The following is a 27,408-nucleotide window of genomic DNA, read 5'->3' on the forward strand; positions in this document are numbered from 1 at the left end:
ACTTTCAGAAATGTCAGGCTGGAAACACCTGAGGAAGGGATAACAGATACCGAGAGAATGGATTGTTGGTGGGCGTGACCGGTCCCTATATAACATTAATGATGTATGGCTTAGAGTTTTTTGGGACACTTTTGCTAGAGATAAAGCTACGAAAACCATAATAAGTAAGTATGAGTGACCATAAAAGTTCATCACCTATGAAATATCTGTATATATATTTAATATAGTATCCGTATTTATTTATTCATTCATTCATTTATGTTTATAATATGTTAAAGAGATTACATAGATATCTATAATTTATTGCATTCTTTTACCACAGTTTCAGATCTGAATTCACTGCTATTTATATAAACAATATGAATTGCCTGGTGTTGCTGTATTTCGATACACCATCAAAGGTCACTATTTTTTACTATATGTAGTATAGTTACTGTATAAATAATAACAATATTAAATCTAAAATAAGATTGTCATTGTACACTCATCGCGATATATGAAATAGATAATTGTTAAATAATTAGTTGTTATTTGAATTTATTTTTTTTTTTTAATACATAGTTCAACATTTATAGACGAAACAACAAAGTCAGTGCCAATACGGAAATATATTATTTTATATTATATTCAAATAACATGTACGACCTCCTTACCAACAAATTTAACGAAGAAGCAAAAAAGTTTTACAGTAGATTACATGGAAAACTTCCTAGTCACTACAATCCACTCATAAACAATGTATACGAGTACACATTCAACTCAACCCTTTTTGGAAATTTACATCATAGGTTAAAAATGCAAACGCAAAATAGTAATTTATTTTATCGATAAGTTTTATTTATACGTGGTACAATTCACATATTTTATTACTGAATTGAATTCAGTGCTGAAATTTAAACTTACAAAATTGAAAATAGTAATAAATTAATTTTGATATTTCAATTCAAATTGTTTAGTTAGAACTTTAAAATTGTTTTTTGTACGTATCATAGAACATAAAATATTTTAGTATTGTTCATTAGGAATTTATTCCATTCAAATTAAAAATGACCAAATCATTTGTCGTAAGTATTTCAGACATATCATTTATAATTTATACGAGTATATTATAATATGTAGAAAATAAATAATCGTTATAATTATATGATTTCTTGTTATTTTTTTAATAATTTAATATTATAACGAATGTCAAATTCTATACGTTTTATCTAATCGGCCGATTTTTATGTTTCAACACAAACTAACTTATTGTTTTTTTTTAACAAAAACTCACAATTTTTTGTATTCTTAATCAATATCTAAAAACAATAAGTATTCTCTAAAATATGTAAAGATAACACGATTCATATTTTTAATTTAGTTCATACCCTTATTCCTAAAGAGTTGAAAATGCAACCCATTCTGGCAATCATATCAGCTGTGCATAACACGTTATCACATATCATAAGGTGTAATATGACTGAAAACATTAGATCCATCCGAATACGGTTTTAATATAATATTATAGTTCGTTACAATTACTGTGTAATATTTTGGTGCATTACTATATATTATATTTGAACAATATAAACGACCTGAGTATCATCACTTGAGATATGAGTGGATCATAAAATATAGTTGCAAATTGTGAATAAGGTAGTACAAGCTATTTTTCATAGTTCGAAGATAATTTTCTACGATGAAAATGTTTATGTGTTGACTTGTGTTCCTTTATATGTATTAAATCTTGAAATATATTATGGTATGCGATATCATATACGAAAACCTTTGGGTTAATTTAATTCCATTCGTTGTTAATGGCACTGAGACATGTGTATCCTTTCGGATTATCATAATCTAAGTATAAATCACACGTTTCAACTTAAATCAAGCACAATTAATTTCAAACGACTGTAATTTCCTCTATATTTATGAAACATTAAAACAGAAAAATGTCTTACTTTAGAATTTAGATCGTTGTATTATTATGATATTGTATAAATGTAAGCCACCGAGTACATAAAATATTTACTTTCAATCTCACCATAATTTATTATTGTAGAATGCATGTGAGTTTAATAAATTAAACAATAATGCATTAGCCGGTTTATCATAACAATAATGTATTTTTTTCATGTCATACTTATCGTTAATCACTTATTTGAATATTTGTATTCAAATAATAGTTAACGTATTATTATAATCCATAGGTATTGATGAGACTATGTGATTGATACATTTTATGAAAAATAAATTTAAAGGACCTCCACATGGTTAATAGTAACTAAAAATTAAGTTTTTTAATATTCATGATATTAATTTAAAATTTTCCGGACTTAGTCATCTAAACGTAATGGACTCAATATAATGCATTCCTCATAATTGGGAATAAAACATATCAATATACATATTAATATAATATAATAATATTTATCTTAAAGGAATAATGATTATTATTGGTGTCTTTAAAAATAAAAATGAAGTAAAGACTAATATATATTTATTAAAACGTTCATACTTATGTTACATTTAAATTTAAAAATATATATATAATAAACAACGCATAATTTTGGAATTAAATTCAATAAATTTTTAACGACTAATTTTAATAGTAAGTAATTTTATTTACTGAGGAAAGTATGAATACATCGTTTTTTCAACGATTAAATTGCCATATACATGACGTACTGTATAAATACGTTATAGCACTTAAATAATAAACCTAAGGGAATCTATGTAATCGTAATATATAGGTTTACACATTATGTATGTATTCACTATTCATATACATTTCAAATTTTACAGTCGTTTGAAAGTATAATAATCGGTGACTTTCATCATCACACATATGTTACGAATAGTAAGTTTATTTAATATGTTTACCCCAAGGGATTTTTTATTATTACTATTATCCTCTTTTTTTCCCAATACATACAGATGTATGAGTTTCACACCAATGGGACATTGTAATTTCAATGTGTGAACTATATATTTAAAAAAAAAATACTCAATTAAAAAAATATTCAAAAAAAAATACAATTGACTTTCACCTATATGTATATATTATTAGATAACTTCAAAGAGATAAAATCCTCTCGGCGTTATAAAATGTTTAAAATTGAACAAGTATTTAATTTGACATAAAACTTTATAAAAAACAGGAAAAATTACTGTAATATATTATAGTATACGTAAAGGTTTTAAATGCAATTCGTCATTGAGGTCATTGTAATATAATAATTATGTGGTAAATTTGAATTAAACATTAAACAACTTCATATGAAAAACGAAAGTGATCGGATCAGTGATCAATCTCTTTCCTGAAAATATATTTTATAAAATACTAAGAAAGCTTAAACTCATTTTTGCAAAAACATCCCATATTGCGTTATTTAATAATCATTATATACATCATATATTTTTATTATTAACTCAATTTTATAAATCAATGTCGACATGTAAAGTAGTGTGAATAGGATCTTAGTATAATTTTTTAAAAATTAGATTAAATATTTTGGAAAATGCAATGTGTGCATATTGAAAATATCAATGGCAGTAATGGCAGTAATGATGAAATTTTCCAATATATAAAATGAGTATTTTTTTTAAATTTGAACTCTAAATGTTAATAAATAAAAAAAATGTTGATTAAATATCTTTAATATTTTTTTTTTTTTAATTGTATCTATTACTTTAAGAAAAGTTCATGAGGAACCTTGTATTAAATTTCAAAGATTTTTTTACTTTTATCTTAATTAAAAACTATTTAAAAATACCTATTGTAAAATAAACTAAAATATGTGGAAAATGCTAAAAATGATTTTAGAAATATTTATTGAGAATAGAATTTACAGAGAAATACAATAAAATATATTTTTTTAAATATTGATCGTCCATGTATTATCTTTATTTTGCAATTTAAGTTTCAGTTTTTTCCGATTGTTCTGACAAGTACTTGGAATTTATTACTTTTAATCCTTCAAACTACTAACTATATCCAATTTTCTATCAAGAACCACCCTCAAAGTTGAAAATTTAAATATTTCTTTCAACATCTAAAGGTGTACAGGCATACACAAAAACACTAACATCATTTTAAAATCAAATAATGCATTGTATCATTCGGAATCTATAATAACATAATATTACTACTGTCTGTTTTTTTTAATCGAAAAAATACATTGAATTTTGCATGAAGGATATCTGACTTAAATCTATATTTTGGATTATCGTGTTAGCCATATACTTTTAGTATTTATATGTGAATTATTATACGTGTATAAAAATTGTATATTATATCTTTGTTACTACCTACTAAATTAAAAAAAAAATTAAAGTTACCTGTTACGCGTCTATTTCCACGAACTGTCCATACATTTTGATCTAAAAACACATTTAAAAATACATATATTAATGTACATATTATTATATAGGCGAATTGGAATACAAGGTTTAAATAATATAAATTTTGTATGCAAATGTATTAATATTGTACCTATTAATTGTATTTAATATTTGTTTTAAAATACTATTATGAACCACTGATGCTGAATATCATTCAAGTTTGTCAAAACGTACACAATATAATATTATTATGTAGGATCAGCTCAATGTGATATAAATTCTAGATAAATAAATGTACTTGTATAAACGTGTACATATTTATATGCATAAATTGTTTATATTTAAATAAAAAAAAAATAATTCATATAAAGTATAATACGTCATTTGACGATAACGGTTACGTACAAAACATCGATGTTCTAATATTAAAAAAGTATGGGAAATAAGTTTTATTAAAAAAATAATTTAACAGAACTTCAAACCCGCATGTGTTGTCTCCATCTTACACACGTACTACGAATACGTTTACGCACTTTGAGTCAGCGGTGTTGCCAGGTGGGTGGGTGTTACTCCCCCCCCCACCATTCGGCCGTATTTATATCAAAAATATAATGTTGATAATATTGGAATACAATCATTTGATCGTGGTAAAATGTATTTTATTATGCCGAGTTCACGTTATCGACTGCACTGGTGATACTAATCATTATCAATTAATTATTTTATTATTTTACCACGGTTGAAAATGTATTTTATTCCCTCCCCCCTCACTAAAAAAATCCTGGTTACACCACTTGTCTGACTAGAGCTCACTCAATTTTGGTTCTAGGATAAATATACCTAATATAAAATTAAAAGATTACAATATTTTGGAGGGCAAAACGATGAGGTTTTCTCATTGTTTCCAATATAACGTTCATTATATCGTTTAGAAATAGTAAAAATTTTAAAATATCTAAATAACCTTACAATTACCAATTAATAAACTACATATTATTTCCAACAATTTCATTGTATACATGTAGTTGAATTATAAAATAAATTTTCAGAAACATTATGAACAATATTCAATGGTATTTTATACGAATATAAAATAGGTACAGAGAAAATTATAATAAATAATATATTTTTATTTTTTTGTCATACACTAAAAAAACATTTTATATTAACATAAATTGATTTTAAATATAATAAACTTAGTACTCTGGTTCACCGTTTATAAATGGTTTTTTTTAATTTTTTTATCGTTGTTTGAGATCGATGAATTAAAAATTATGGCTTGAGATGTTAATACTTTTATGGAATACAAATTTAAATTGAAGGAATCCACTGAGGTATAAGGACTGAGGAGTGCATATAGTTTCTTATTGCAAACATCAAATGTATAAATGGTTAGGTTATAGGTATGGCTATTAATATGTTAAATGATTGTAAAATATATTATCTTAGGAAATTAATCTATTCAACTGTGCATACATTTTTAACAGTTTAAAATATTTATTGTTTATATTAAAATATATTTTTTTATTTATAAGGATACATTTTTATGTGATTTATATGTTATTAAATATTGTATAACTGGCTAAAAACCCAAATCATTTTAAAGGTATAATTATTATTATATATAAAAAATGTTAGATTTTGGGTTTCAGGGTTCAAAATTTTACAAAAAAACTCTACATTAACTCTTGTAAACTTACAATAATGTTTATCTCAACTAATAGTATTACGATTCATTTAAATTTTTGTAATATTAATTATTCGAGAGCAAAAATGATAAAAAAAAGTAATGTTAACTTTAAAACGAATGTGATTTTTAAAAATTAGAACAAGCTCGATAAGGATTTATAATTGTTCATAAAAATAATGTTTTTGAAATATTATTTATTGAACTACCAAATGTATCATTATTATCATCGGTTTTCATCGTCGTCAACGTAAATATTTTAGAACCAATAAATAACACGCAAGATCTGCTTCCTCTGAAGATATTTGAAAAATGAAATACATAGTGATAACGCTGATTCCACGTAAGTAATATCTATAAATTCATAAATAAAATATTGTACATACTTATAGCTTATTCATCCGAGCACGCTGTTCGCAACAAAAAAACACCTTTCAATGATGACAAATTGTTGGGGTTTATCGGTGCTTAACATTTGCCGTCGCAATAATAACAGAAACTCAATTTTTACACCAAGAATGTTGCGTGGAAAAAAGATAATAAAAACTATAAAACAGCTGAATTGGATTTTAAATATTTGGTGACACAGTTCAACGGCGATGACCAATGACCATACACCAAAAGGGTTTTTTTTTTGACAATGCGGTCCATGGTTATAATTGATAAAAGGTGTACAATGCCATTTTTAATGAACACTGAATGAATAGACTATGGACGGTAATCACCGGTAATCCAATTCCCAAGTCGACGCAATTTCACCATCACTGCCGTTTCCTAAAAATCCGTAAAGCACAAAGTAACTTTATAAATCTCAAAATCTGTCGTCTATAGTTCATTTACCAAAACCAATGAAATTAATATTGTGTGCGTGTGTGTAAAGATTCATTGGATCACTCATTTTAGGCATTTATCTTTAAATATGGTCATTATTCTAAATTAAAACTAAAAATATTATACTATAATAATAATATATATATATATATATATATATATATATATATAATATCTTATTAAAACTTATATTGTTTCTAAGTTTACTCTTCGATGCGTCTGATTTTGTGAAACCGTTCTCATTGAACATAGGAATAATCATTACTCATTATTCATGGACTTATAAGTTTTTGCATATGTTGCCCATCCCAATCATTATTATTTCTATTACGCGCCCTAGTCTTATTTTTTTCTTTAATACGTTATATTTTATTTATTAGTAAGTTTCAATATTTGTATATCTATTATATGAAAAAGTTTTTAAAATGTTATTGAATATTTAATAACTCCTGGTTGCCAACTGTAAAAGAAATTGTTTAGAGATCTTTTCCTTAAACCAAAATTATTTCTCTTCTTTCTTTTTATCAACTTTATCTCTAACTTTTCAAGTTACCATTGATAATGTCTTAATATAGTAAGTTCATGTTATATTTTTAATATCTTTACGTAGTATGACAGTTATTATTATATTCTGTATGTATTGTATATTTTTCTTAGCGATGTATATAAGATATAAAAATATTTTATAACTACCGTGACAACAAAATATATATATATATAAATAATTATAATTATAAAAAAATGACATTTATGAGGATTGAAATATAAAAAGTATTTTAGATAAAACATCCTAGAGGGGTTGGAAAAGTCTATGGTAGTTGGTAAGCGCAGTGAGCGGGTGGCTTTACCCTCAAGTATTTTTTGATATATTTATGATTCAGTATAAAAGAATAAGTATAATACAGCCTTACACAATATCCACAGTTAAAAACCTGACCAATGTATTTCTAATTATTTGAAGAAGTAAAGACGTATTTTCTTTGAATTATGTTCTCAAAGCGAATTCATCATGGAAATAGAACACTTGAGAATGGCTATGGTTACTAATGATTACTGTTTATTTTGGTTAAATCTTAATAGTATATGCATATATAATTAGTATTTGGTCAATTGTCATATCGTATTCAACAGTCCATTAATATAATGGATACGTTAAATTAGGTTTATCTTCAAAAACCAAATTAAATTAAAAATCTCAAGCACCAGAGTTAAAAATTCTATAACTATTGTAGCAATATGTGTACTGAGTTTTTTCAACATTAAACGACACAATCGTGCAATAACGCTCACGAGAGTAGCCACTACCATTTCAACAGGGACATAATATTATATTCATGCCTGAATATACTATCTGAAGTACCTAACTAAACGAATACGTACATTTTTTTTACAACAGAAGGTAACTTAAATTGCTTACCACAATAATTGAATAATAAGAAATTGAAATATTTGAAAGATTAGTAAAGAAAATAAAATGGGTATATTTTTGCTTTATTAGTTATTACTTATTACCATGCACTGTACGAAAAAATAAATTATGAAGATTAATTCCGTATGGTAACATTTTTGAGTGATTGAAAATCAATACTTAACGTAACAGCTTGGATACATAGCTATCGATTTTTATTTTTGTAAAACATCATTATAGATATACTTATACATAGTAAATACAATCATGTCTAATAGTATAACACTCGTCAGCAGTCAATCAGAAACTGATTTATGGCTTTCTACAGAAACCAGGTTTATTAGACTTTAAAATCATTTAATAAATTAAAACATTTTTATTTTAATTGATTAGGAAGAAAATCGTCATAACTCTGTACATTTTTTTGCATAAATTGAACTGTAAATTTAAGTTGACTTTATTTTATAAAACTTTTGTAATTTAAATATTTATTTTGAATTAATTAGATAAAGTTATAATATAATATCATTATATTACATTTCCACAAATACCTGTATAAACAAAAGATAATTATTTTAATAAATAATTCTAAAAACTAACCAAGCAGTTTCTTCAATAATGTTTTAGAAATATAAATATAAGTTTTTTTAGAATAGTTATAATTAAAAACGTATAAATATATTATACCTAAATTTTATTTGTATGGAGACATTAGATTCAATCGTACTTTGGAAAAAATATTTTGTGATAAAAAAATGTATTTTAACGAGGTTTTTATTTAACGTTATGACAAATGTATGATATAAAATAAAATTTGTCTTATTATAAATTATGAAAAAAGAAAACAATAATGGTAGAACATTTTAAATATTTTTTCTTTTATATAGGTACTATATATTTGTTAATAATCGCGTGACTGACAACTAAAAGATAACACATATACATAAAATATTTTTGCTTGGAAAAGTGCAACGGCACAACTCAAAAAGATTAATAACAATTTACCTATAATGATCAAAAGACTAAAATGGCTATTATGTTGGCAATAATATAAAACGATGATAACAATATTATAAAATAAACTGAACGCTCATCTTACTTAATACTATATGTCTATGTATAATATATTTATATTAACTAATCGCAAGTTATAAATTCGTGATATAAATATATAATAAATTATAATAGTAGGTATACACTTATATGCCTGGGAAAATGTAAATATGACTGAAAACTGTTGATAACCGATGTTTAATGTATTTTATATGCGTATCATTTAATATACCAGGCAATAAACTGATAAGTAAATATTACATTTAAAAATATAATAATATAAATAAAAAAAACCCTTCTTTATAATATATTAATATATTTTACACGTATAATATTCTAATCACCCTTTAATATTCAAATTTAAAAGTAAACATAATGATATTTAATAGATTAATTCGTTATAAAATGAAATAAATGATAAAAGACTTATAATTTACTATGAAAAATATTGAATTTTATCTATATCTATTAAAGTAAATAAAAAAATAACAACTAATTTAATTTTAAATGTGATCTTAAACTAATTATCTATTCACCTAGATTAAATCATTAATTTATTAAATCAATAAAGTATTAATTGAAATGCGTGTTTCTTTTATTTATTAGTATATTTTACGTTTTCACCTTCACATTATTCTAATATCTAAAATATTTTAAGATTTTCTAAACATTAAAATATAACGAACCATTTTACAGATAAAGTCGATAAAGGTAAAATAATATAATATTGTCATAGTTTTAATAATTTATTATGTACTTAATTTTAAAATGTGTTAAAATCTGTATGCCATTTAATTAATAATTTCAATATATAGGTAATAATAATAATAAAAATAAATTATAAATAATTTTATACCGATGTTCAGTGATTATACTAGTAATTTATTTTTATTATTCATTAACTAAATATTGAAATTATGAATTAAATGGCATAGTGTACGGATTTTAAAATATATTACTTAGCCCAACACTAACAAATAGGTAACAATCAAAGAATATTTGACATTTATATAGAAATACAACTTATTTCTAGTTGTGAAAATATGACTTTGGAGTATGATATTGTAAACGTGACAACTATCGCGTTCCCATTGGCGTTTCACGATCTCTGATTATCATAGTGTCCATCAAAAGTTTGTACCGAACTTGATTCAGTATTATAATATTATAACAAAGGCCCCATGACGCATAAATGCCTAACAGCTTTTCAATAGTGGAAATGCATCCCGGTCATACTATAATAAATTATATCTGTTTTCTTCGTACTAAACTCTTACAATTAAAATCATACCGGAATTAAACAAAAATAATAAAAATAGTAATGAAAAACGACGCGGGAGTTGGTTATGACTACTGACATAATATAATTTGTATTTATTTTCATAAATATATATAATATATATACATGATAATTCACAAGATATGTTCATTCACTTTTTTTTTTTTAATAATGAGAATTTATTTAAATTCTGAGTGTTGAAATTTTGAAATATACTCAAAAACTATATTTTCAAATTCTTGAATTTGTTTGTAATACTTAAGTATCTTTTAATAGCTTCTGTTTTTCAAATATAAAAACCCCCTTCCTTTTTTAGTGTAAATTATTTAGTGAATATTTTTTTGTTAAATATTGATGTTCCTTATTCAAAATTGAAATGATTAATATCTCAGTTACTAAAATGTTTATATTAAGGAGAACAGTTTTTAAAAGTTATTATATGACAAAAATAAAAATATATATAGTAGTAATTATAGTACTGTATCCTGTGTTTATTATACTTGGGCCATTTTTACAAATTATTAATACTAATACATTAATATTAATTGCAATATGTTTAAAACCTCCTAAAGCTTTATACGAGTGGCACTATATATATATATATTGTAAGCCAATTATCATAGACCTATTATCCTTATCATACAAAGTTAAATAACTTGTATTTTCCAATAAAAATATCCATAAGTAATTCACGGTAGAAATGGTGATTTCAGTTTGAAAAATAAAAGTTTGTATCCCCAAAAAAACATTCCTTAAGTAGTACGTAAATCTCAAAAATGTTATGATACGTTTACGTGTAAAATCTCGCAGAGTTACAAAGCTAGTACTCTCCATCTATATTATATTACACCACATATCTGACTGTTAATGTAATTATATATAATATATTGTTATAGAAATATTATAAACTATAAAATATTACGTAAAAGTATATACACTCATAAAAATAATAATATTATTATTTGTATTCTTTTACGTTATGCTAAGGTTATTTTTTACATGTAAATTTATTTGACATTATGTTAGGTATTTCTAACTACAAATATTTCTACAGTTTTATTCTTAATATTATAATATACCTATATATTTTTTTTTTATTCCATCTTATACATTTATAGTTACAATATAACTAAAACACACTGTATAGGTACTTGTAAAAACATTTAATATTTTGATGTATTAAAATAATATTAAATAAACATTTTTAACAAGGAACATGTAATATAGCCACAAAATATATTTTGTTGAGCTACTATTTTCCATCGATAATAATTGTTAATTATAACAGTGTATTCGTAACTTCACCATGTCGTATTCTGAAGCTTTTATGGAATTTATCATTATAATATATAATATACTATTTTATTATTTATAAATTATAAGTAATATTATTTTAACACTAATATTATTTAAAACACCTGTCCACAGTAATACACAAGTAAATATTTATTTAATGTTAAACTGTAGCATGATCTATTATATTGTATAGCTTTACAACAAACAATAGTTGCGCAATTCATTAATATTAAGTAATGATCAAGCAGTTCATGAAATAATGGAAAAGTACCCATTTCACGTATTTTACAATTTTCTATACGACTATACCCATGTCTAGAATGGCAGTATACACCAAACACGTTACAAGTATATTATATGATTTCCGTAATTATTTTGTCTAATTATTATAAATGATCATTGTATTATCAAGGTTAACGTACGTTTGAAATCAAAGCGTCGATGTATAATTGCATGCTGATTTTTAATACTACCTTCTACGTAGCCCTCTAATAAAATTGAATTGTTAAGGACTATGGTATATCAGTTCTATAAATGATCTAATAGTAATAAAAATAATATTAATAATATTATTATAGATAAAAATATTTAGTTAAAATAAATAAAAACTACTATGCAACAAAGCATAGACGCACTTGAAAAGTTTGACTATACTGCGTTTGAAGAGTTTGTGAATTTGTTAATTTCAAACTGATACCTATAATTAATGCACAAAACAAATTAAAGCGAAATCAATACCAATACAAATTTTTACCGAAATGGTACATCATTCAAATTACTATGTTTACGTGAAATTGAGATTAATTACAATATTATTATTATCAACACGTATAAGTATCAATCAAATATATATACTATTATGATGATAATAAAATAAAGTAAACTAACAAATAAACACATTGTATGATATGGCTTTTTTCGTTCAAATAAGTAACTAATTAAATATGATTTTATAATTAATTTACAAATCATCTCGTATCAGACGAAAATATATACGAAATCTGAATTCAGATCAATTTTAGTTCATTACGTATAATACCTTATTACGTTGTAATGGTATATTCATAACAAAAATATAAATATTATATTTGTTAATATATTTTTATTTAAAAATGATATAATAATAATAGATGAGAAATACAAATAAAGTGTATTGCTTAATTATAATTATTTATAAGTTTATGATCCTTCAAATAAACTAAAATACCTAAAATATCTAAGGTATAAATTATGAATTTTTATGTATCAATCGTATAATATTTGAATGTGTTTTTAAGAAATATTATGAGATAACCGACAACTTTTATTTAATCGAAAAAGTTTTAATTAACGTTCGTCTATATAAATACATAATTATACATCACAAGTATAGAATGTTTTGAATGTCTTATTAAAATAACATTTATTACAAAACAATTTATTACGAATCACCATGATTTTATATAATTATAATATGTAATAAAGCATTTGATAGGTAATAAACTTGACAGTTGACAAAAAAAAAATAATTATCATAATATGCACATATATACAATTTATTAAGCATATATTAACAATGACAAGTATATTTTTTGTATTGAACATATCAGTACGTCATATTTAACCAGATATATAAATTTTAACGCAATTTATTTTTTACTTCTAATTTCATGATTTTTTTTATTTTTATTTAAATGTATACTATTTAATCGTTTTTAAATTATTAACATTTGTTAAAAAGGTTGTTATTTTTATCATTTTTTTAAAAATTAAATCTCACTTTACTTTTATTTTAAACACCAAAATCGATTTCATTCATTAAATACATTTATGAAAATATATTTTTTATAAATCTTCATAACTTGGATTCAGTTTATAAACAAAAATATTTTGTTATATTTGAATAGTAAATTATAATTTATAACTGAGCATTTATTCGAAAATATAAATTAAATAATTTAAAAAAATAAGATAATTGATCATGATGCAAATGTATAAAATGTTGTGGCCTAACTTAGAAATGTATTGTCATTATTAATATTATTTTGAAATTTGAGACAATATACTATTAAAATATATGTTCTTTATCAAACAATATTTTATAGAATCGTGTTCAAAATTAAAAAATAAATATATCATTTTTTTATTATTATTTACAAAAGATCTTTACGATTTGTATACACAGTTAATACAATAAGTAAATTAGTTAATGTTTGTACAAGACTTGAAAAAGATGAAGAAAGGGAACATCCATAGACACTACTTCTAAAAATATATAATTCCGAGTGAAAATCAGCTTATATATATAAATATATAATATACTCACGGTCGTAATTATTGTATCAATAACATTTGATATTATAGGAAGCTATACTAAAAATGTCTTCCAAATGTTATATAAATCGGTTTATTCTTCATCGAATACAAAAATAAATAAAGATAAAAATATCACACATAATTATTTGTTAATATTTTATATAAAATAATCGTGGAAATAAAATAATATGATTACATATTTCTGTGCAAAATTGTAATTATTCAATATTAAAAAAATTCAAAATATTGAACATTTTAATGACATTTAAATCCGAATATGGTTAAACTATTTTGAAAATTATATTAAATCTATAAAAAACCAAAATGAATAATTGGTGAAAATTTAAAGTCGTGGATTATTTAAAAGTTTTAATACAATACAAAAAGTTTTCATCCCTGGTGGGAATCAAAACCACGACTCTCGATGTTTCTCGTATACTAGGTAACGGTTTTAGGCGACCGTAAGAAAAACTACTGGGAAATTTTAAAAAAATGGTAACTCTTTGATACCACATATATCTAAAAATTTCAGATCTATAGATAACCTAACCTAGAGGGGTTCCATAAACTTTTGCAACACTTATTTTACTAAAAATATATAATAAGATAAAAAAAACTCATAATTTCAAAATTAAACAATTCGTAAAAATATATCAATTATTTTTAATTATTATTAAAAAAAGTTTTTTGATAAACAATTGTTCTTACTTTTTATTCATTTTAATCACAAAATGTCATCAATATTGTGTTAATATATTAAAAATAAGATAATATATTTTTAATTTTTGATGAATATACTTTATCCACAAATATGATATACATAGTACAATTATTTAAAACTTCAATGAGGTATATGTGTATTTATTTAATTTTAGTATGTCCGTATGTCCGTATAAACCTTGATTTTATAATTTTCAAATTCAAAATTATATTAATTTTTAACTGTCCATTGAAAATAATGAAGCATAAAAATAAAATTAAACAAGAGTTTTCGGGTGTAAAAAAATACATTAGTTTTCTCATTATATGCAGAACATAATATGTAAATTAATGAAACTTAAAACTGTTGATGTTAATGGTTTTATTTTTTTATCAAATATATTTAACTAAACAATTAACCATGTTATCAAATGGTTATTTCCATTTTAAATATTTATAATGTTTTATTACAACATTTTAATTATTCCAATAAAATTAAAAATGAACAACAAACACCACACGTTAAAAATTTTAATTTTCTAGACAGTAAATCTTAGTTGAGTGAGTATCAACTAAATCATAAAAATAAACATGATTTAAAAAAAAAACAATACGTATGGCTAAAAAAATTAATTATTGAAATATCATGTCAGATAATTCATTAAAAATAATAATAGTACCGAATCAGGTATATTTTTAACATTTATTTGTTATTTATAACACAACATTTGGATAGCTAGTATGTTAACTAGTGTTGACACGCATTTGTCTTATGTATTATTTTCAACACTTAAGTTTTTTTTCTTAATATACAGTATGGTAAAAAAAAAAATGTATGAATTATTCATTTGTAAAGACCGCAAAAGTAGTTACTTGAAATAGACTTTTTCAAAACCTTTTTGTTTGATAGCCACTAGTACAAACGTCTCCGTGGCCTTAAAAACAGTATCAATCGATACATTTCTGTTCTGATGCATAATGGCATGGTTTTTGCATTTTTTTTTTTCAAATCGGCTGCCAAACACTTAATTAATGGATATAAATATATATACCTATATTTTTTTACCACATCAGTAATTAATGATTTTTAATTTTCGAACAAATGTCATCGCTCTACATACACCAGTCGACAAATGGATAATCCAGTAGTAAGAAAAATAGACGTCAACTCGATAAAGAAAAATATATTACCGACCAGTTGGGGCACAATTAGTTCTGCAAGAATGGGCAAGTGATCGCAATACAGCTAAAAAGAGGCTGTGTATTATTTCTCAGTATGATAACACCAAGTACACTCGTTTCAGAGGTAGTTTTTAAAGGTCCGGTGATAATCTGTACGTCAAGATAATCCCCTAACAGGTTTATTCGCGATGGACAACGATAATCGACCTCGGTAAAACACATAGTTGGGTTATATTGTGTTAAAACATAAAACTGTTTTAAATAAATGAGGTGCCACAAAGAACCATCAATTTGAAGAAAGTCCTTATTCCATGAGCAACACTATCAGCCATTTATCAAGAATATGAAGTGGTTAATATTGATAACTTTAATAATATATAGCTAGAAGCTTTGGGTAGATAAAGGTTTATGTCATTTATGATTTAATTGTGTATAATTCAACACTATGAATGATATAATAATTATACCTAATAATATTCATAATGATATTCGCTTAAAAAATAAATTAGATCTTTACATCCGCCGAACCGATAGATTTAGTCAAATAATTTATTACAAGGTATAATTTTACGTATGACATTTCTCTACAAAATAATGTTCAATGTAATTATTTATAACTTCTCAATATTGGTCATTGATCATTATAGTTAGTATGTATTCTAAAGATATAAATTAGCTATAATACCGTTAATTATCATCATTGTGAAGTCCAATACTATAAAATAATTTTGTTGTCTTATATTACAGTTTTATTTTAGAATCAAAATTAATTCATATATAGAGAATAGAAATACTTCAATATTTATGTAGGTAAATATCAGCATAAAATGAGTACATAATAACACATGTACACAATAATTTCATGATTCCGCGTAATTTTAAAGAACACGATACAAAATAATCGATAATTTTTTTATTTTTTAATCAAATACTACATAAATATATATTTATATATTATAAATATATCAAAAATATATCTTATTTAAAAAAAAAAAATTAATTTAAACAGTTTTTGAACATACCTAACCAATTATTGTTTAGTATAATTCTATATGATTTTTTTTTCTTGTTATACCAAATATGAACTTAAAATACGTTTTACCAATGGATAAGTTTAATTGACTGGCAAAATAAAATTTGGTGGCAATTGTGTAAATCTATCACTGATTAAATTGATTAAATATATAACATATTATATAAAAAAGACTCCTGTTAAACTGCATATTATTATATAAGTCTCTTTATTCACTTTTAGGACAGCATTCCAGTATTAACCTTAAAAGCTTCACAAACTACACAAAACCCTGATAAAAACAATTTGGTTTTATGACATCAAATTAAGGAGTGCTTAAAAGGAATAAAGTACCAACAAAATACAAACTTTTCAATCAAAATCATAACGTATAATTAGGTACATAAGTGACATTTTACATCCCAAATAATTTTCTCCGCTCAGACCTAAAAAGTCCTAACAATCTCAGAAATAGCAACATCTATCTACAAACTTTTTCAATTCCATCTTGCGAACTACTTTAACCATCTAGTCATTGCTCAGAACTTCAACAGCATCCCAAGCAATCCCAAAGTAGGCTAAAGAGAAATTGGTGCAGAGACTTATAACATAATAATAATATTATAATAATAAAATTAATAAATGAACAATTAGAATAAATATATCACACCCGACATATTACCTAAGGGCAATTATTAATTTATTTTATCTTAGCATTCATGTCTACATAACTACTTACATAAAATATTCTTATTGTAAGTACACTTAATACATTATATATTTCAAATAAAGTTTTATGTACATATACTTATATATTATGTATAGTAATAAGTCATAAAGTCATAACTTATAACGCAATAAAAGTTACGACGTACCTATACGTTGTCTTATAGGACTATTTTTGTCAAGTAAAATTATTTATACAAAGTGTATCACATATTTAAATATTTTGAACTACTATAGTATATAAAAATGTCATTTTAGATTCTGAACGGAGTGAAGAATATATTGATTTCACAATAATGTATGTTTTTTTTTTATCTGTCATCACATTTTAGATGGCTTCCTGCGTTAAGTCCTGCAGAAGCTGGTCAGTGGACATAATTTTAACCTGTGTGTACCGGCCGCAGCTGCTACGGGTAATCATATACCAGCCCTAGCTTGGTTGGCCAAGAAGTTTGCAAGCACCCTAAATTTTTCAATGTCGTACTTTCTACATTTCCCACGGAAGATGGGCGTCGACATTGAATCATAAAGAAGCTGTGCAGGGTAAATTAATTTTACCTCTGTTGTCGGCCGAAACAGCCGAAGGGCTTCGATCACCTATTTTATGATGTTGGGGCTATCATCTCTCGGCTTAATATTGTTTTTCCCCGGAAGACTAAAGTGCGGTCGACATCCCGCACGGAGTTCCGTCTTCCGATACTTCTCCAAAACATCCATCAGCTGCTGCAGCTTTTTGAGGTAGTTCATTACCACGCCACTCTTTTCTTGAAACCGGTGCAGTTGAGTTTTCACACGGCGTTTCCCCATCTGGCCACCGGTATGATAGCGGACATTATCCTTAGATTCCTCCTGGCTCTCGTACTCCAACTCCAAACTGGCCAAGTTATTCTCTTGTATGAAGTCTTATCGTTGTAGTTGGAGTAGACCTTCCACATGGCGTTCCGCCAGCCGGTCACAGAGTACAGAGGACCAAAGTACAAGTTGGTCAGTGGACCTCATTTTCGACTGTGGTACCGGCCACGGCTATTTCAAACTTGTATAATATAACATATTTATACTCTCACCCCCCCCCCCAAAAAAAAAAATGTTTTCTGGCTTTGGTCTTGTAATCATTATTCCTATCATAACCACCACGATTAAAGCGTTCTAGTTTGGCGTATACTATGTTAAACCACAGACTTTGTGATTAAGACAAACATCACTATATAATATTATATATTATTATTATTTATTAGTAAGTTGAACCAAAAGAATTATTTTAATAATATTAAAACATGTAACCTAACATTGTGGTGAAATTCAAAATAAATAGGAATACAGATTTGGATATTTAAATTTATTAAAATAAAAGTATGAAACAATCAGGCGTTTATATGATACCTACCAATTCTGTTCGCTACATCCAATGCATTATAATACCGTGCTAATCGTACATACGCCTTCTTTTTATCGTCAGGCCTGAAAAATAAATAATAATTGATGGTGAATATAATGATTAACTAAGGACAGTAATTTCTCAATAACATCTTTAACTCCAAAATATTCTCAAGCTATATTTTAATAAAAACTATCAGAATAAATGTTCAATCATTTATTACAAGTAATATTTGATATTCTCAGTCATCACTTGAGTTAATTACTTTTGATCTTTTTTTTTTTTTTGTACATAGGTAATACCTAATTAATAATTTTGCATCCGACAGAAATATGTCAATCATTATTTTTAATATCTGACAGATTTTCAATAAGTCATCATAAAAATTATGGTGATTAAATGGGTATATAAGTTTTAACATTAAATAATAAATAGTAAATTATGTATTACGTCATAAAATATTGCTTAAGTAATAATAGTTTATTTAGAAATTATTAGTTTATAACTGTATCAATCATAAGATTAATTAAAATTTTTCTGAGAGATTCTCATTAAATCATCTTACAACCTCTAAATATATAATAAATAAATAACACAAAAAGTAACGTAAAAACTATAACCCTATACATTTAGTGATTTACCTGGTTTTTTATTTTATTTATTTTTTAAAGAGAGAGAGATCGACCTTCCTTTAATTTAAATAGAAATGTAGAGAATATTTAAATATGCACTATTTTAATTTAACTTTAACATATTATCTACTTTTTGAAAAAAAACATATTATTTTTAGTTATTGTTTTCCTTAAAAAAAAAAATCATAATTTATTACATTTTTAGGAGTTTCCAATTGTAAATTTTGGATTCTTTTGACCAGTCAGCTCTAATTAAATAATGACTATTTATAAATACCATACATCATCCAAAAAGAAAGGATTAACTTCACCAGTATTATGTTTTGAAGGTTACAAAACCTTTAAAAGATTAAATATTAAGGGTGGGCAAGTGGGTATCGCTCTGCTGTATAGTAGAGATGGAGAGTAAGTCACTATAATAAATGTATTAAATTTGAATACAATGACAGGTATCATGGTATACGAAAAACGATTCTGAACGGAGATGATTTGTCAGTCTAGGGTAATTAGTAATAGATATTATAATATATTATTAGCTATATTTAAATTGTAATATATCGTTTTTTACACGATTTCGTTAGACTACACTATTACACTACTATTTTTGTCAAGTAAAATTATTTATACAAAGTGTATCACATATTTAAACATTTTGAATTACTATAATATTATATAAAAATTGCATTTTTTTAAATTTAACTTTTATTTGTTGATCTTTTTTTTAACTCATCCCTTAACCTATATAGCCCCAAACCCTTCTCAAAATATTTTTATCCTTTTATATATTGAAATTTTTATTACTCGACGAATTCCAATGGTTTACCTAGGTCAACGCACTCGGATATATATTAAAAAATATTTCTTACTGTGGCATTTTCTCAGTCTAACCAATTAAACCTACTATAGAGCTAAACGACTGTGCTATAGTTAAAAGATACACAACATCTTAGTTATAAAAATCCATAACGAGATGCCACACACACGTAAAATTTAAATTTTTACGAAATGTAGTATATTATGGTTGCATAATAATACAATACATCATTAAACATTTTTTGTTAAAATATGTTTAATTATTTATCATCCAATATCATCGCATGATTTTAAAACAATCAATAACTTAAAATATAAATATAATTTATTAACAATTTAAGAATATTAAAATAATACCTTACATAATTAGGGTCATTTATTAATTTTATTCTTTCGATCCGATAAAAAAAATGTTGCTAATAATTCGACACACTATTGTAATATAATAAATGTATTGTTAAATATTATGGTTTTTATTCAAACATGTACTAACAGTGCTATAGATTCATCAACGAACTCCATAAATACAACATTTCATCCAACACGGTCGAAGCATTATAGGACTAAATATTGAAAACATCACAAATGTATTACCCTCCTAAGAATAACAGACACATAGGATAAAATTTAAAAAAAATTGTTGTATGGCATATGTATTGTGTATATTTTGTTAGTTTTACTATGAACGCACGTCTAATATAAAATAAGGATTGTTAATTTTTTATACATATAGAGTATAGACTATAGTCAACTAAAAAATCATAAAACTAATACGCTTTTCTGTTGGTGTTTTTTTTTTCAGTTGAAAAAAAACCGTTTTTATTGAAATACTATCTAAACAAAATTACGGACTAGCGCAAAAACGAATTAATATTCTACTCATTTATTTGTTTTATAACAGAACGAACCATAGTACAGGATATTATTGTTTACATAAAATGTATCATTAAATAACAATTAACATTATTATTACAACATATAGAGTATTAACATTAAGAATAATATTATATATTTACTTAAAATTAACAAAAAGAAATAGACTGGTACTAATTAAGAATATACATAATCCTGAAAATCAGTGAATTACGAGAATAATTATTAGTACAAAAGGGTGTGTAAAAAAAGGTAAAGTGATCACAACTGGAAGCTAGGCCAGCTATAGGGGTCTTGAAACTAATTTGACTTAGCAATCTAAGACGATCTATAGAACCATCAATAAGTTTTCTTAGAAATATCTACTTGGTATCCTTTAGCAAACACCTCAAATACATAGTTTACAAATACAAGGAGGCATATTATAACTGAACGACTGAGACGAAACCCTTGACGGTTCTCCGCTAAAGTTGTATTAATTGTTAGCTGTATACCTCGTAGAACGATAGACTCGAGGAGTTAAAGAATATGGCTAAGGATAGTTATAGGTCGATAATTGCCTACATGAAAAGTCATCATGTCACTGGTTTTAAAAATTGGTGTTGCAGAACTAAGTTTAAATAAAACTGGGTAGACACCAAAGTCAAGGCTCTTGCGAAATAGCATCCATATCGGAAAATAAAGCGAAGATCGAACATTGTTTAGAAAAATCGCTAGGTAATTCATTAGGATTAACTTTACTGATGTGGTTGGTTACCTTTAATTTTAAATAATCCATCATGAACTTGGGACAAATTAAAGAAACAGTTACTTGGAAGACTGTGGAACAAATTACAATAAAAATGGTATACCTACATACACATTAATGGAATAATTGATTAAATAAATTTATTTTAAAACGTGAGTACTTAGTAATTAGACACTTAGCAGTTTGTGTAACAAGAACATGATAATATATCAAAACACGAAAGAGATCTAATAATAAAATATTATCCCCTTTGAGATTCATTCACATTTTCTAAGAATTAACAATTCAAATTACAATAATGTTACGTACAACTAAATTGACTTTATGTCATCGTTTAAAATGTACACCTCTTATTTGTATTATTTTAGACTAAAAATAAGACATTAAACTTTTTATTTTAAAACTGTTAAGTTCGATAAAAATATAAAATAATGTAGGTACTCGACACTAAACTGTGTGACAACTGACAAAGTCATAAAAAATATGCATTAATTGTCAAAACAGCAACAAAGACTCATTTATTATTTAAACTGAAACAGACTTTAGAAAAAAAAAACGGTAAAATTATACATTTTACGATATTCAAAAATATTTAAAACATATTTCACAATAAAATTAAAACGTAGTCAGGCCATAAACCTAAAATTATAAAAATCAAATTAACCTTAAACATATAATTTTTTGTTTCATTCGTAAAAAAAAAAATACGCAAATGCAAGCACTGTTAGCTCCCGTTTTTATATATTTATGTATGTAAATCATGTATGAATATTTAAAACTAAATACACGATATACATATATTATAAAACCAATAGTTAATATTTTGTATTTTCTTGTCGGTTTTAATATAAATCAACATTAACAAAACAACACGTTAACTACAGAATAGATAGTAGTTGTATTGTTGGTTGCTGTGCAATTGAAACGTATAGAAAACTCGTGATCAAATTGCTGTAAATATAATAAGTAATTTAAAGATATTAATAAAACAATATATTGCGGGAATGTAGTATATCTGCAGGAATCTCAGCCAAAATATTTAGTAATGTTGAAAAGAAAACCAACAATGATGGTATCGGTAACATAGTAACGAAATATAATATACAGTGGAATCGAATTAATATATATTAATATAAAATACTTAATAATATATCGCAGTTATAAACCTTGAGAAATAAAACATATCTAAAAGAAATATTAATAAATACGATCGATATTTTAATTATTAAGCAAATATTTACATATTGTTATACGAAAAATAAAATCTTATTATGTTAAAAATAATATCATATTTATAACTTTATTAGGCGTATTATTAGATATACACGAGTATGAATCCGAACTATAGAAAAATAATCATAATATACGTATAAGTTCTATAATTTCTGTTTATTGTAACGATATCACAGAACAGTAATGTGACTTTTCTGTTTGGATATATGGACACATTTAACGTTTACTTAATTTACGTAAAATAATATGATCATGAAATGAGTATACCTCTCGACGCAATCACTATAGAATTCACAGTTAGTTTTAGCTATTTTCACTATTATGTTAATACGGTAAGAATGTCTAAGTCGGATCTCGAATAACGGTGGTCTAACATTTAATGTTTTACGTTTAAACGTGTGTTAACGGTGGGCTTTTAAGCTGGATGGCACTCAAACAACTTTGGTTTCACACGACCTTATCCGTTTAAAAGTTTGGTATGCTGCGTCCGTCCCAGCCAGTGTTTGTAATAGGGTTGTCTGCAGTATGAAAACCCCCTTCATATAAAATTGATGTGTATACGATATATAACCAATACGTTGTCAATAATAAACTTTTGACTCACTTATTGCCAGTCATAACCAGCACGAACTTAATAGCTTTGACACGAATTCCCATTTTTAAAAATATTCATGACGGATTTTTGGTCATTGAAAAATGTATAGAGCCGCAATATCCATATATTATGGATATACGCGATATACGCGTATCGATATTATTATTATTTTTTATTTTTTATTTAAGTGTATCCCACCAATAAGTGATTAGTTTTATTTATTTTATTTTATTTGTTTTTTTTTGAGCTTTAATCTTACTTTGTATTTTATGTATACTGTCAAATAATTTATTTTAAAATTATAAATTTAAATTTTGTAAAAAAAAAATGAAGTGTCATATTATTATTTATTAATACTAATACAAAAATATTTTTAATAAAATTTTAAACATACAAATATGTATTGTACCAAATACCAATATAGTATTTCAATATCATAATAATTGTATAATTTAATGTAAGCTTTATTTTACGAAATATCCATTAAATAGTCTATGGAATGGAATTTATTAAATCTGAATGGCAATTGTTTTGCATTTCATATTTTTTTTTTCACTTACTGAAATAATAATTTATTGTATTAGTGTTATATCATTAAATAGCTTTTTATTCATTTGATATATTAATGTTTAAATATTATTCACTCGATTTCATTAAAAGGCTTGAGGGTAAATCCACCCTATTTACTGTTTTCTAAATAAAATATCTTAGATAAAAGACATTAAAGCCACAGAACGGTTTTAAGGGTAAATAAAAATAAGAAACCCGTTATTTACTAACATCTGCGTAATGCGTATATTTCCCGCGGATGAGCTTTTTTAGATTTGATTTTAATGGGTTGTATATTCGTCGTCATTAACTCAAACAACTAAATTTTTCTGGTTTATTAATAGCTTGATAAAATGTATATTTTTGTATTTTCCAAACAGTTAAAGTGAATTTAGTGTTCCAATCACTAACTGTAAATATTGCAAATATTCAATAAAATGTATGAATGAAGACATTTTCATTTTCTATCTATTAAATTTCAATCGCTCTTTACTGAAAAATATAAATTTTAGATAAGAAGGTATATCGTTTATAGTTAAGGTATATTATTATACATATATAATTGTCATTGTTGTTGAAGCGCTGGTAAACTAAAAGCAATATATTGTATACTATATACATACACATATAATATTATTGGTGCACATTTTACATGCAATTCTATTAACTAATCACGGATCACAATAACCAGATAATATGAATTATAAATGTCATGTACGTTAAAGCGATAACATGAATTAAGATTGTATCTGTTTATTTAAACATCAACCCTAATACACCCTTCTAAAATGGGTTCGTTTGCAATAGAAATTTAATGGATTTCTAATTTTTAATGTATTTTTGCTCTATGTGCATAAAGCGACCCGTATATTATGATGACTATTGTGATTTCAGCCATCGGGGAGATTAACTGTTCTTTTGTTTTGTCGTCTGGACATCGCATTAATTTAACCGGGATAATAGAAACGGGTTTGAAAAAACAGATCAGGGACTGCGGATATTGAAATGATGGCAAAAAGAGCTGAAGATAAAATAAAGTAATTTTTAACGGCGACAATCGATTATGACGCGTAACGTGACGTGATTTTTAATTAATACACCGGTGTACCGACCGATAACCTGTGGTAATTAATCCCGTCGCATAATAATAATATACAACCGATTACTATACATGCGTGGTATGGGTACTATTATTACAGACTTACGGGGTCAAAATTATGTGTGTAACGTCGGAAGGTAAATGTGTACGCGAACGCGCGCGCACATGTAACTATGCATAATGTGCAGGCCTATAGAAAAAAATAAAAATATATTTAATATATAATATAATATGTGTAATGTGTATACACACAGAATGAAGGTGTGACGAGTCGGACGGGTGTTCATTAACGTGGCCTTGGCCGACAGAACGGTTTTTGTTTTGGCAACGGCTTGATGTATAATTTGTACTTTCATATAAATAGGTACGTTATGGGATCGGCGGGTAAAGTGGAACCGGCCGTTTTTATCAGTATTAATTTCTATTTTTTTTCCACCGGAAAAATATGGTACATAACGATTTTTAACTACCTATAGGTTGCCTATAATATCTATGCACAATACTGTGTTGGTAATATGCTCACTGCCACTGCACACTATCGGCTATACCACCGTCGAAATTAAAAATGAAATAATTTTAATATATATATATTATCTACTATTAACAGTACCTAGTTAAAATTGTTGAAATAGAAAAAAAACATAAAAACATGCATTTTTATTATTGCAACTGTTAAACATAAAATAAATTAACATTTTGACCTAGTTTTGCACTTTTACAATATAAAAATCAAATTACTGTGTAAGATATTATGCATTCACATTAGTTTACTAGGCACTTAATTACTAATCCATAATTCATTTCTAAAATAAAATTGTAAAAACAAAAATTCAAAAAATAATTTGATTATTTTAACTTATGAAATAAAATACTGCAAGTAACATAATTTCATAAAATTGGATGATATTACTATTCGTACTTACATAGTAATGAATAATAATAACATGTCATAATCCAATTATTATGATATATAAACATTTCTTTTTTATATATTTCCTATCACGTTTTTTAAATTATTAAAAAAATTCAATTAAATGTTCATACTCAAACAAAACTCCAATATAAATCCTTAAAATATTATTGTAGGTCATCTAGTTACACAGTAAAAATCATTAATTATTATGTAGATGAGCGTATCACGTAGGCGCCTACATGAACATCATTTGGTATTATTAATCAAATTACTTTTTTTGGATCACTAGTTTTTTAGAAAACGATATTACGTTACAAAATCAATATAAAAATATAAACGAATTTAATATAAAAAAAATAATAAGTAAAATATAAATTTTAATATACCACTATGACTCTATAATTCTGTAAAATACTAATTAAAATATTTTAAAAAATGACAAAATAAATACTTAATATATTAATTGATAATGTTACAGCAGTAATGATTTTAATATATCATATAGTTCGGGTTATTTACTAAATATAAAAATGTCAATAAGATATGAAAATGCAATGCACTTAAATTCCTATCTATCATTTTTTATCGTTGATTGATCACAAAAATATCCAAAAATATATTCCATTACTTTATTTTTATTTTTGTGAATCGTTCAATGCTCGTTGATAAAAAATTGTCTTATAAAATACAAATAAAAAGTTAAACTGTTTATCTACGATGAGCCACAACATATAAAAATAATAAAACGATGCTTACATGATGTATTTTATAAAAAGCACAAGTAATC

General features: G+C 25.0%; 1 protein-coding gene across 6 annotated transcripts in view; it reads right to left on the bottom strand.

Annotated features, from left to right (window-relative positions):
• LOC132921388 (5-hydroxytryptamine receptor 1-like) overlaps nt 1-27,408 on the bottom strand; it is a 213,156-nt gene that overhangs the window by 140,513 nt on the left and 45,235 nt on the right. For 3 of the 6 annotated variants that reach the window (XM_060984392.1, XM_060984388.1, XM_060984389.1), the window contains exons 2-3: nt 19,176-19,249; nt 4,321-4,362 (exon numbers count right to left, since the gene is read on the bottom strand). The gene's annotated coding sequence lies outside the window, so the exon portion shown is untranslated. Of the gene's footprint in view, nt 1-4,320; nt 4,363-6,396; nt 6,785-19,175; nt 19,250-27,408 lie in introns of all 6 variants that reach the window. The other 3 variants (XM_060984393.1, XM_060984390.1, XM_060984391.1) reach the window with 2 other exon arrangements.

This window comes from Rhopalosiphum padi, chromosome 2 (genome assembly GCF_020882245.1).
Source record: "Rhopalosiphum padi isolate XX-2018 chromosome 2, ASM2088224v1, whole genome shotgun sequence".
Taxonomy (NCBI): domain Eukaryota; kingdom Metazoa; phylum Arthropoda; class Insecta; order Hemiptera; family Aphididae; genus Rhopalosiphum; species Rhopalosiphum padi.